Source organism: Corylus avellana, chromosome ca1 (genome assembly GCF_901000735.1).
Source record: "Corylus avellana chromosome ca1, CavTom2PMs-1.0".
Classification (NCBI taxonomy): domain Eukaryota; kingdom Viridiplantae; phylum Streptophyta; class Magnoliopsida; order Fagales; family Betulaceae; genus Corylus; species Corylus avellana.
Genome location: NC_081541.1, coordinates 22867120 through 22879452, shown reverse-complemented (window position 1 = coordinate 22879452; position 12333 = coordinate 22867120). Strand labels below are relative to the sequence as shown.

Below are 12333 nucleotides of genomic sequence, written 5' to 3'. Positions count from 1 at the left end.
AAAACAACCTCAAAATCCCCTCCTCTTTCTAGAATCTCTCTCTCTCTCTAGGTTTAGGGTTGTTAGGTTGTAGGCATGAGGGGTGAAGTCTGAAGGGCGAAAAATGGATGGTATTTATAGGAGGGGTGGGTGGATAAGGCTAGGTCAGGTGGATAGTAGGTTAAAATTGCTTTTCAGACTGGCTCGAATGTTCGATACTATGCTTCGAATGTTCTGTGTACTATTACCCAATGGTTCTAGGGTTGCAAATTGAACGTTGGTGTGGTCCAGGGTTGAATGTTCAGTGTTAGGATTTTGATCGAATGTTTGGTGGTCCATACACGAATGTTCGATCTTCACTTAAAAGTTGGATAGTTTTGGTTGCTTTTCTTTGAAACTATATAAGGATTGTGTTCTACCTCTTGCAATCAAGTATTCAACAGAAAATACTAAGCCATATTATGAAACACAAAAACATGCACATCGGAAGTATAAATCAAACACAACCACAACACAAGGTTTGTTTACGAAGTGGAAAACCCTTGAGCACCTCAAGGTAAAAACCACTTTGGTGCAGCCAAACCCAAAAAATCACTAAAAGAAGATTCATAGTTACTGAATAGACAATACCCACACCCTTGAGCACCTCTAAACTTTGTAAGAACGACAAACCTCTCAGCTTATCTCCATCGTGACCGCTTTCAAACAGTGACTTCCTTTACTGACTGATGTGGAGTTTTCAAAGCAAAAATAATCAATAATAATAGACCACTCGCAATGCTACGAATCTTTGTAAGATAAGGCTATAGAGAGGGTGTTGAACCTCAAAGACTGCAGGGGTGTTGTTATCAAGTTTATGAAAATTAAAAGTAACTTAATTTAAGAGATGATTGAGTTGTTTTGTAACTAAAGTGCATGAAAATAAAAGAGAATTTGAATATAAGAGAGAGTGTAGGGTATTGACTTCACCTCCATCCGCACAACAATGGTTAATCATATTTAATCAAGAAACTCATTCTATGCATGTTATAAATAAACAAGAAAATACCTTATTAAATAATAAATATAATCCATCTTTGGTTGGTACGGATCGTTCACCTAACCACTAAGATGCGGTACAACCCGTCTTCCCTTGGTATGGATTATCTCATTCTTTAATAGGATACATACAATCAAGAGAGTAAGTATAACCCATCTTTGGTTGGCACGGATCGTCCACCTAACCACTAAGATGCGGTACGACCTGTCTTCCCTAGGTATGACCTATCTAACCCTTTTGATTATATGTAAGTTAAAACCGTTGTATAATCATCATCCCCATAATCACTGGAAAATAATAATGATTTGAGTTCAACAAAAGTAAAAGACTTTCTAAAACAAGATAAGAATTTCACAAATATTGATTTTGGAATTTAAGAACAATTGCATTTAAACATTAAGAACAAAATCAAATTGTATCAATTCTCATAATTATACAATTAACATGCATGAATTGAAAATCTATAAATTTAAATACAATCAAACCAATGTGCTTGGATAGGGTTACATTAATACCCCACTAGGGGGTTTAGCCGTTCATGACTCCGCTAAGCCTCCAAGAACTATTTGTTGAATTTTTGCTCTAGGCAGTGGTTTCTCTCTTCAATGTTTAGAGGCCTATTTATATGGATTAGGAGAGTCCTAGAAGCCATAGAAACCTTAGGAAAATCGTAGGTCGGTTTCCCAGTCCAAGTGGGAGACTGAAAGCCCTTTCAAGGTGGATTTGGAGTCCCTGTGTGCCCTGGAAACCCGAGTGCGCTGGAGCCAACTTCTGGTGCGCTCGATTGTACTTCTGGTGCACTCGATCTTACTTCTGGTGCACTCGAGCGCACCTTTGTTCGGACGGAGACCTGTCCTGTTTGGACGGCTTTCGAACGAAGGCTCTTTTGACCTAGTAAACATCGAAAATAGCCAACTATCGTGAAACATGACTTTGTAGATCTTTGAGTTAGCTTTTCAATTAGAGTTCTGAAACTCTAGATAAGGCTTTTTTAGTAGGACTCGTTAGGTGCGAATCATCGTTTGATCCAAATTTGCTACCAATGCTCCCTGAAGTGCGTTTTAAGCCCAAATTAAATGGTATTTATTGCATCATTCATATAAAACCTTGAAACACAAAAACAAAACAAAATCAAAGAAATAACAAAGCTAGGGAATTAACATATGCAAATTAAGGGGCTTGAATGTGCATCATTTGGCGCTTATCACACCCCCAAACTTACATATTGCTAGTCGAAGTCTCGTGAGGGTTTAACAGGAATAATACCCACAAACATTGTCATCATTATGTCATTCAAAAGGAAAAAGCATCACAGAAATAATGATTCTCATTCATTGGCAAGCTTAAAAAGACAAACTCCATCTTCAAAATTCCAAGAAATCACAAGTCAAATTACTTACAAATGGTAGTTTGAGATACAACAAGCTCCAATTAGTGCAAAGTGAACTAACACTGAATCATGAGGCTTCAAAATAATTCCAATTTAAATGAATCAACATCTCAGAATTCATTGGACTTCCTATGAGATGAAATACCCAAGGCATACACTTTTTTGTTTTGTTTTGGCAGGCTGTGTAATGCTTAGCTCCCTTAAGCTTTCTAATTGACCCATGTATCGAGTGTTAAGCCAATGACTCCCAAACCAAATGGCTTTAGTGCATTAGGTGTAAAGACACCCCTAAGGACTTACTAACTCTAGTAAAAAAGGCTACGAAGCTAAGCTAGCCATTTTATTAATCAAACCAAACTTCTCACTTTTTGACGCGAACACTCACTGCTTAATGAGGCAAGAGGTTCGGTTACTCAGTGAAAAACTCAACTTGATTTTTTTTCTCTTTTTTTTGTTTTTGTTTTTGTTTTTTGTTTTTGTTTTTAATAACAGCATTCCAAGGTTATTCATCCAATACGTCACCCAACTGAATTCAAGATATTGAAAACAAACATAAGTGGTCTCAAATTTTATACATCACAAACATGTGCTAGTGTGCTCAAGGTAAATCTTAAATTTAAACAAGATGCATCTCATGTTGCCAAAAGTAAGTAACAAGACTAAAAAATTCCTAAGTCAAATGATAAAGTGTTCATAACTTTAAGCCTATCAATGAAATTCAAATCAAAATCAAAGCTCAACCACATGCATAAGAATGACATAACAACAATAATGGACCGTGTTTTGTTCTTCCATACACCCAAACTTGAATCATACATTGCCCCTAATGTATGTACAGAATTAAAAAATGAGATCAAGAGTATAGGAATACCTGAATGAGTAGATGTGGGGCATATGATACCCCCAAACTTGTATGCAAAAGCACAAGTCCTAAAAAAAGAAAGTGATACTCCAACCAAGAAACAATCAAATGCACACATTGTTGTCAAAATATAATCAAACTGTAAAAATGGGACAACAATGGAGAAGATAAAACCTGGAAGGAGATCATGTACCCTGATAAGGTGAGGAGTCGAGTGAACAGGGCCTGCGCTCGATCCTATGAGGTATTGCTCAAAGTAAATCCGAGTTCCGAAGGATCTTACCTCGATCCTTCAAAAGTCAAATCAAGCTCTTCCATCCCTTCTTCTTTATGATCATGTAGCATTCCACAAGGAATAGGACTCCTCTTAATACCCCAAAACTACTTCTATCAACTGGGAGACCTTGAGATTTCCCATGGCAATACTCAATGTGTTTGTCTTGAACAGGGTTAGTGATCAACCTTTTGTATCTATGGGGGTCCTCTAACACGTGGGTAGCCAAGGACGTTGACAAATATTTTCCACCCCAATGAAATCAACATCAGTAAGCTTTGAATGAAATATGTCCCTTTCGGGGTTGTCACCAGGCAGTGGAGTACTTGAAGTGAGAGGCATAGGCTCCGGTGGGTTTCTCCATGATGGGGCTTCAGTTAGAGTATTAGCAAGTGGATCTTCAATAGTGTCTACAATGTCATCCAAGAAGAAACATTCATTCTGATCAGGTGCATGCTAGAAGGCATTGAAGATCTTTAGTCTGATCTTCATATTCCTAAAGGAGATCTCCATTACTCCGGTTCGACAGTTGATGCATGCATTGGTTGTGGCTAGGAAAGGTTGCCCGAGGATGACTGGAATATGTTTTTCTCGATTTAGGACCGGTTCTGTGTCCAGAACTATGAAGTCAACTAGGAAGTAAAACTTGTCCACCTTGATGATGACATCTTCCACAATCCCTTGGGGTTTCTTGATAGATCAATCAGCTAGTTGTAGACAATAGTTGTGGGTTTCAGTTCCCCTAAGCCAAGTTGCTGATACACCGAGTAAGGAAGTAAATTCACACCAGCTCCTAAGTCGAGGAGAGCCCTCTCAATCTCAATGTTTTCAATGATGCATGAAATTGTAGGGGCTCTAGGGTCCTTGAACTTTGGAGGAGTGCTATGTTGAATTAAGGAGCTTACTTGCTCGGTGAGAATGACTTTCTTGGGGATGTGTTCCTGATTCTTCCTCTTTTGAGTGCACAAGTCGTTGAGAAATTTTGCATAGGCCGGAATTTGCTTGATGGCATCAAGGAGTGGGATGTTGATTTTGACCTGCTTGAAGACCTCCATCATGTCTTGTATTTTCTCTCCTTGGTTCCCGAAGTGGGAGGGTGCCTTGGGGCACTCTGGGAATGGGACCCAGGGCTCATATGGTATCTCAGGAGTGGGAGCTGCTGATGAAGATGCCTCAGTGCTCACTTGCTTACCCTTGTCCTGATGCAGATTTTGTGGAGCCTCAGTTTGCTCATCCATCATCTCTTCCAAATGACTGTCTACCACTCTTCCACTCCACAATGTTGTGATGGCTTGGACTTGCTTTAGATTAGAGGTACTCTCCTCCACCATGTATTGGCCCATAGGATTGGCTACAGACTTATTTGGAAGCTTTTCTTCTTCCATCCTGTTGAGGGTATTAGCCATTTGTCCAAGTTGAGTCTCCATTTTGGAAATGGATTGAGTGTGAGAATTTAGTATCTCATCATTATCTTCCATTTTGCTGATTGCCTTTAATACCGTCTTTTGGAAGTCAGTCTATGACAGAGGAGGTGGTTAGTCCTGATATTGCTGTTGTGGAGGCCGGTATGTGGAGGAAGGTTGATAGGGATGCCTATTGACTTGAGCTTGATTGTGCAGACCTGGAGCTGAATTTCCTGAAGCTTGAGCCTTCCATGAGAAGTTTGGATGATTTCTCCACCCCGAGCTATAAGTATTGGAGTACAGATCATTACCCGGTTCTGAGAATGTTGCATTGAACTACTCATTAGAAACATGAAAAAAATTCCCAATAAAGGGACAGTCAGTATCTTGATGCATAGGACTAAGACATACTGAACAAGGGTCATGCATTGTCGTCCTGTGAGAGGAAGCGACTACCACTGCCATAAGCTGGGTATCTTTCTAGATAGAATGGCCATCTCGGGAAGGACACTATTACTAGGCTTTCCTATCTCAAAAAGACCTTCAGCCTTTGGGGCCTTGGGTGCCGGTCGCCTATGGCTACTTGAAGCATGATGTACAGAATTGTCACTAAGGTTCTCAAAAAGGGTCCATGCTTCATCCTCACTCCTCATCATAAAGGTCCCCCCACATGATGCATCAACCATATGTCTATGAGGCTCGGTCAAGCCGTCAAAGAAGCTTTGCACCAGCTACCATTTCGGGACAGCATGGTGTGGGCATGATCTAAGAAGGTTCCACAGTCTCTCCCAGGCCTCATGGAATTGCTCACCCTCATATTGGGAGATACTCGTGATAGCTCTCCTAATGTCATTGGTTTTTCCTATGGGGAAATACTTCTTAAAAAAATTCTTGTTGCAATTGAGCACAAGAAGTGATAGAGTTTGGTGCTAAGGAATGAAACCAATGTTTGGCTATTTCCTTGAGGGAGAAAGGAAAGAGACGCATCCTTAAGGAGTCCTCAGTGAATTCGGTCAATTTAATGGTAGAACATATTGCTAAGAATTCATTGAGGAAGTTGTAACGGTTTTCAGTACTAAGCCGTAGGAAAGATGGTAAACTCTGAATCGTACTAGGCTTAATCTCATAGTAAGCTGCTGATGAGTGCCAAATATTGTATATTTGGGCCCCTTTAACTTATGTTTGTTAAGCTCTTAGCTGTGTTAATTTCTGATGTTTTTGTTAGTGTTGGTATTTTGATGTGTTGCAGGTCATTAAGAGAGAACTGCGGTTTAAGGGTGGAAATAAGCAAAGGAGTTGAAGTTCCCTGGAAGTGCGATCGAGCGCACAAGAGCGACGATCGAGCGCACCTTCGCTCGATCCCATGCACGGCACGCTCGAGCGGATAACCACGTCAACCCTAGCATGCATTGCTTAAGTGCTGCGCCGCAGGAGCCTTGAAGAGCCGAGTGCGCTCGAGCGCACTTCGAGTGCGATCGAGCGCACTTACGCTGACCTGGCAGCGCAGAACCCTAGTTTTTATTATTTATATACAACTTTTTTCTCTTGTAAACACACTTTGGGAGGCGCCGTTTTAAGCTAAAATACGACGTATTGTCGTCGGGAAGCTTGTGCTTCGTTTTCCATTGTAAGTTTTATTTTTCTCATGATGTCAATTCAATTGTTTGTTGTTTTTGTTATCATGAGAGGCTAAAACCTTCAACTAAGGTGGAAGATGAAGCCTCGTCATTGATAAACATACATGTCTTGTCATTTTGTACATACAATGAGATTATTTTATAAAAGTGTTGTTCAAAAGCCAATTCAACAGTTTGATTGAGTTTAATTGATTAAATGTTGGTATAAAAGTGTTGTTCAAAAGCCAATTTAACAGTTTAATTAAGTTTAATTGATTAAATGTTGGTAATCTACTCATGCTTAATTTAATATTCGTTGTGTTTCTTCTGGAGGTACATTGAATGATTGGATTGAGACTAGTATCCATTGTGATCTACAGATACAGTAGATGATTTGATCTCAATTAAATATTCGTTGTGATTCTTTTAACGGATGGATTCATCGAATGATTTCATTTGCATGTTTACAGCTTTTGAACAATGTATGCATAAAATGCAAGACATGTTGTTTGATTTGGCGAGGGGGATTCGGAAACCTTAATAATTTGACATTACTTATTCTCAAATTGTTTAATTTAGTTTATGATTTTGCATGAAACAATTACAAAAATTGGAACTAGGTTAAGATAAAGTTAGGTTAAACTAGAAAATTAATTTTTACAAACACGTCTCCCTGTGGATTTGACCTCGCACTTGCACACACTTTACTGCATACGACTCGTGCGCTTGCGAGTATAATTAAATTTGTACATCAAATTTTGGCGCCGCTGTCAGGGAGGCGTTTGATTTTGTAAAAATTGATTCTCTTTGTTTGAATTAATTTTATTTTTCTACTAGTTTAGGTAGGTTTTGATTTTATTTAATTTTGTTTTCTGTATTGATCTAAAAAAAAAAAAAAAAAAGAGTGTTCTGTGTTTCTGTGTTTTGTGCAGTTCGGCAAAATTTAGTCATTGTCAAAGCAATCGAGCGCAGCTTACCTATGCTCGATCGTACTTGGGCCTAGTACAGCGAGCAAGTGTACTTGCACTTGCATTGAAAGCACGTATACGCTCGATCGCACCTCTGTGACGATCTAGCACACTCCCAGAGGGCACACATTCACGCTCGATCGCAAATTCCTGCGCTCGAGCGCATCGCCGCTGGTAGCATCAGCATAGCAGAAGCAGCTAAGTGAATTTTCTGTTTTGTTCTGCAACTTCTTAGGTTTATTCTTGTTAAAATTTTGTTTCTATTTTATTATGTTTTGGTTGTTCGTTTCCTTTTTGTGAATATTCATTGTTGTTTAATTAGTTTGTTTGAGCACTTGAGATTGGTGTATGCTTGGTCGGAGATCCTTGAACCTAGAATTGATACCCTTAGACCCCGACATTGATAGAACTCTTAGGAGAACGCGGAGAGCACCTGTTGAGAGTGAGGATAGAGGTGAAATGGGAGACTAACAAGATAACATAGCCCATAATATAGAGCAACCTAGGGGTGAGCATGAGGATGCTAGAGCTGGAAATCCGGAGCAAGCTAGAGCTTGGAATGTGGACTTCACTACGTCATTTAGGGAGTTGTTCGCACCTGTGGACTTCACTACATCCCATTCGTGCATAGTGTTGCCACCAACCAATGCTACTCATTTTGATTTAAAACCTCATGTCATCCAACTCCTACCATCGTTCCATGGCCTAGAACTTGAAAATCCTTACAGTCATGTAAAGAAATTCAAGGACATATGGGCCACTTTCAAATTTCAAAATTGCTCTGAAGAGTCTGTCCATCTCAGACTATTTCCTTTCTCTCTGCAAGACAAAGCCAGGGCATGGTTAGACTCCAACATGCCCGGGTCCATTACATCTTAGGAAAGCTTGTTAAGCAAGTTCTATAACAAGTATTTCCCAATGTTGAAGGTCAATGAATGCAGAAAGGAAATAAGTTCCTTCACTCAAGAGGAGGACGAGACATTTTCGGAGTGTTGGAAAGATTTAAGGATTTGTTGATAAAATGCCCTCCACATGGTTATGAGAAGTGGAGACTCATTCAGTTTTTCTACCAAGGATTGACCCAATCCAACCGTAGTATGATCGAGTCAATGAATGGAGGAGCATTCTTAAGTTTAACAGGGGATGCAGCGTATAAGGCATTAGACAAGTTGTCCGACAGCTCACAGCAGTGGGATTTTTGAAGTTGTCAGGATAAATTTGCCCGTATCCCCAAGAAAGGTGGCATGTATGAGGTTAAGGAGGACACTGATTTAAGGATAAAGATAGATGCCCTGACCAAGAAGGTTGAAGCTCTTGCAGTGGGTCAGTCCGTTAATGTTGCCAACACATTCAATGTTGATGGCTGTTCCATCTGTGCTAATCCTATGCACTTAGCACAGAATTGTCCATTTTCACCGGCTTTTGCCGAGTGCTCCATGGAACAAGTGAACGCTTTCAATGACTTTAGGAAGCAAGCAAGCGGACCCTATGCGGAGACATATAATCCAGGGTGGCGAAACCACCCTAATTTCTCATGGAAGCAGAGCCAACCAATGAATCAAGGATTTCCCCCACATGCTCAGAATCATGGTCGTTCAGCTCAACCAGTGCAACCTTCTGCATCGTCATCACAATCATCGCTAGAAGAAACAATGAAGGCATTCATTCAATCGAATAGCCAGACCATACAAGAGCTCAAGAACTCTACCATGGCAAACACCCAAGCAATAGATGAAGTGAAGAATGCCACCATGGTTAACACCCAAGCAATTGCGAAGATGGAGAGTCAGATTGGACAGATAACCAATCACTTGGGTGAGAGAGAAAAGGGGAAGTTGCCCAGTTAGCCCATGACCAACCCAAAAGGACATTATATGGTTGGAAATTCCTCGAGTTCTGCACACGGGCAAGAACATGTGCAAGCGATTGTCACACTGAGGTCAAGGAGACAAGTGGACAATCAGGTTGTTGAGCAAGAAAAAGACCATGCGGGGCAAGAAAAGGAAAATAGTGGCAACAAAGAGAAGAGAGATGCCGAGTCATCTACAGCCACACCCATTAGTGAGGACCCTCCTAGGTTATATGTGCCGAAAGCACCTTACCCTGAAAGGTTGCAAGCACCCAAGAAAGGAGGGAAGTTTGAGGACATTCTGGAGGTGTTCAAGCAGGTCCAAATCAATATCCCATTTTTGGACGCCATCCAACAAGTACCTTCATATGCCAAGTTCTTAAAGGACTTGATAACAGTGAAGAGGAGGACGAATGTTCCGAAGAAGGCATTCTTGGCCGAGCAGGTTAGTTCAATCTTGCAATGCAAGTTGCCCCTCAAGTACAAGGACCCTGGATGTCTCACTATTTCTTGCATGATAGGAGTCAGCCAAATTGAGAGGGCATTAGTGGATCTTGGAGCAAGTGTAAATTTGTTGCCCTACTCAGTTTATGTGCAGTTGGGGCTAGGAGAGTTGAGGCCCACTTCCATGACACTGCAATTAGCTGACAGGTCAGTGAAGGTTCCATGGGGAATAATAGAGGATGTCTTGAGTAAGGTGGATAAGTTTTATTTCCCCGTGGATTTTATTGTGCTTGACACGGAGCCGATTCCAAATGTGGCGAGTCAAATACCGGTGATCTTAGGGCGACCATTTCTAGCTACGGCTAACGCCCTAATCAATTGTAGGATGGGGGTGATGAAGATTTCCTTTGGAAATATGACAGTGGAGCTAAATATTTTCCATATTAGAAAGCAACCATTGGAATATGAGGAAATGCAACAAGTATGCTTGATAGAGGAGATCAATAAGGAGGTTGTTGAAGAATCAAGCATAGATGACCCCCTGGAGGCATGCTTTGCTCAGTTCGGAGAAGATTTGGACTTGGACAAGTTGCTTGAGCAAGAGATGCAATTTTGGAGACTGCTCCTTTGGTGAGCAGTGAGAAGAAGGAGTCAGCAGTACCTGATCCCCCTAAGAAGGAACTTAAACCTCTACCGGACACTCTCAAGTATAAGTTCCTAGGTCTAGCAGATTCATTGCCTGTGATTATAGCTTCAGACTTGGTTAATGCTCAAGAGGAGAAATTGTTAGAGGTTTTAAGAGAGCACAAAGAAGCTATCGGCTGGACTATTGAGGATATCAAGGGGATCAGTCCCTCAGTGGTGATGCATAAGATACATTTGGAGGAGAATGCCAAACCATCGAGGGAGCCACAAAGGAGGCTTAACCCAGCTATGCAAGAGGTGGTGAGGACTGAAGTGATCAAGTTGTTGGATGCATGGATCATTTATCCCATCTCTGATAGCAAGTGGGTGAGCCCAATTCATGTTGTGCCCAAGCGGGCTGGATTGACGGTAGTGAAAAACGAAGACGATGAGTTGGTCCCAACTCGTATTCAATCAGGATGGAGAGTATGCATAGACTACCGGAAGTTGAATGTTGCCACCAGAAAGGATCACTTCCCGCTTCCATTTATTGATCAAATGGTGGAGCGCTTGGCTGGGCATGAGTACTATTGTTTTTTGGATGGTTATTCTGGATATAACCGGGTCCCTGTGGACCCTGAAGATCAGGAGAAGACGACGTTTACCTGTCCTTTTGGGACTTTCGCCACCGTCGCACGCCTTTTGGGTTATGCAACGCACCCGCTACTTTTCAGTGGTGCATGATCAGTATTTTTTCTGACATGGTAGAGCGTTTCTTAGAGATTTTCATGGATGACTTCTCTGTCTTCGGTTCATCCTTTGATGAGTGTTTGCACCGCTTGACTTTGGTATTAGTACGGTGCAAGGAGAAGAACCTGGTGCTCAATTGGGAGAAGTGCCATTTTATGGTCAAGCAAGGTATTGTATTGGGGCACGTCATATCTCAGAGGGGGATAGAGGTTGATAAAGCAAAGGTGGATTTGATTTCCAACCTTCCATTCCCACATACAGTGAAGGAGGTTCGTTCTTTTTTGGGCCATGCAGGATTCTACTGGCGGTTTATCCATGACTTTAGCAAGATTGCAAGGCCCTTGTGCAAGTTGTTGGTGAAGGATGCCCCATTTGTATTCGATGAGGATTGCAAGAGAGCATTTGGGGACCTTAAGAGCATTCTGACGTCCACACCTATTATTCAGCCACCCAACTGGGGTGTACCTTTTGAGATTATGTGTGACGCATCGGATTATGCAGTTGGAGCTGTTTTGGGGCAGCGTGTTGATAGACTCCCCCATGTCATTTACTATGCGAGCAAGGCTCTGAACGATGCACAACTCAACTACTCCACCACGGAGAAGGAGTTGTTGGCAGTCGTTTTTACACTAGACAAGTTTAGATCCTATTTGCTAGGATCTAAAGTCATCATCTTTTCGGATCACGTAGCATTGAAGTATCTTTTTTCCAAAAAAGATGCTAAATCTTGTCTGATTCGATGGATTATGCTACTTTAGGAGTTTGACATAGAAATTCGGGACAAGAAGGGTTTCGAAAATGTGGTGGAGGATCAATTGTCTAGATTGACTGTGGATTACACCGAGGACGCTAGCCCCATTTCAGAGACTTTCCCTGATGAGCACTTGATGCACATTGCTCATGAGCCTACACCATGGTTAGCTGACATAGTGAACTATCTCGTCATCGGAAAACTGCCTCAGCAGTGGGGTCAACAAGATAGGTCCAAATTTTTGTCCATGGTGAAGTACTTTTTCTGGGACGATCCTTACCTATTCAAGTATTGTCCTGATCAGATCATTAGGAGGTGTATACCTGAGCATGACCAATCCAATGTCATCTCCTTTTGTCATGATGGTGCTTGTGGAGGCCATTT

At 41.3% G+C, this 12333-nt stretch overlaps 1 pseudogene; it reads left to right on the top strand.

Annotated features, from left to right (window-relative positions):
- LOC132167608 (uncharacterized) overlaps positions 1-12333 on the top strand; it is a 103903-nt pseudogene that overhangs the window by 84884 nt on the left and 6686 nt on the right.